This window comes from Arachis ipaensis, chromosome B07 (assembly GCF_000816755.2).
Source record: "Arachis ipaensis cultivar K30076 chromosome B07, Araip1.1, whole genome shotgun sequence".
In the NCBI taxonomy this organism is placed as follows: Eukaryota; Viridiplantae; Streptophyta; class Magnoliopsida; order Fabales; family Fabaceae; genus Arachis; species Arachis ipaensis.
Window position 1 is genome coordinate 17,743,647 of NC_029791.2, and position 229 is coordinate 17,743,875.

A 229-nucleotide genomic window follows, 5' to 3' on the forward strand; every position below is an offset into this window, starting at 1 on the left:
ATTTTATGAATTTAATGATGTTGAATGGTGGAAGTGCTGTTTTGTTGTGGGCCGGAATGGCTGTGTATGATTTATGAATATTGGCTGGTTCTGGATTGAACCGTGAGCCGGAATGGCTATGTATGATTATCAATATTGGCTGGTTCTAGATTGAACCGTGAGCCGGATGGCTAAGATGGATGTTGATCCATGGCTGAGAATGAATGCATATATGCTGAGATATTGATAA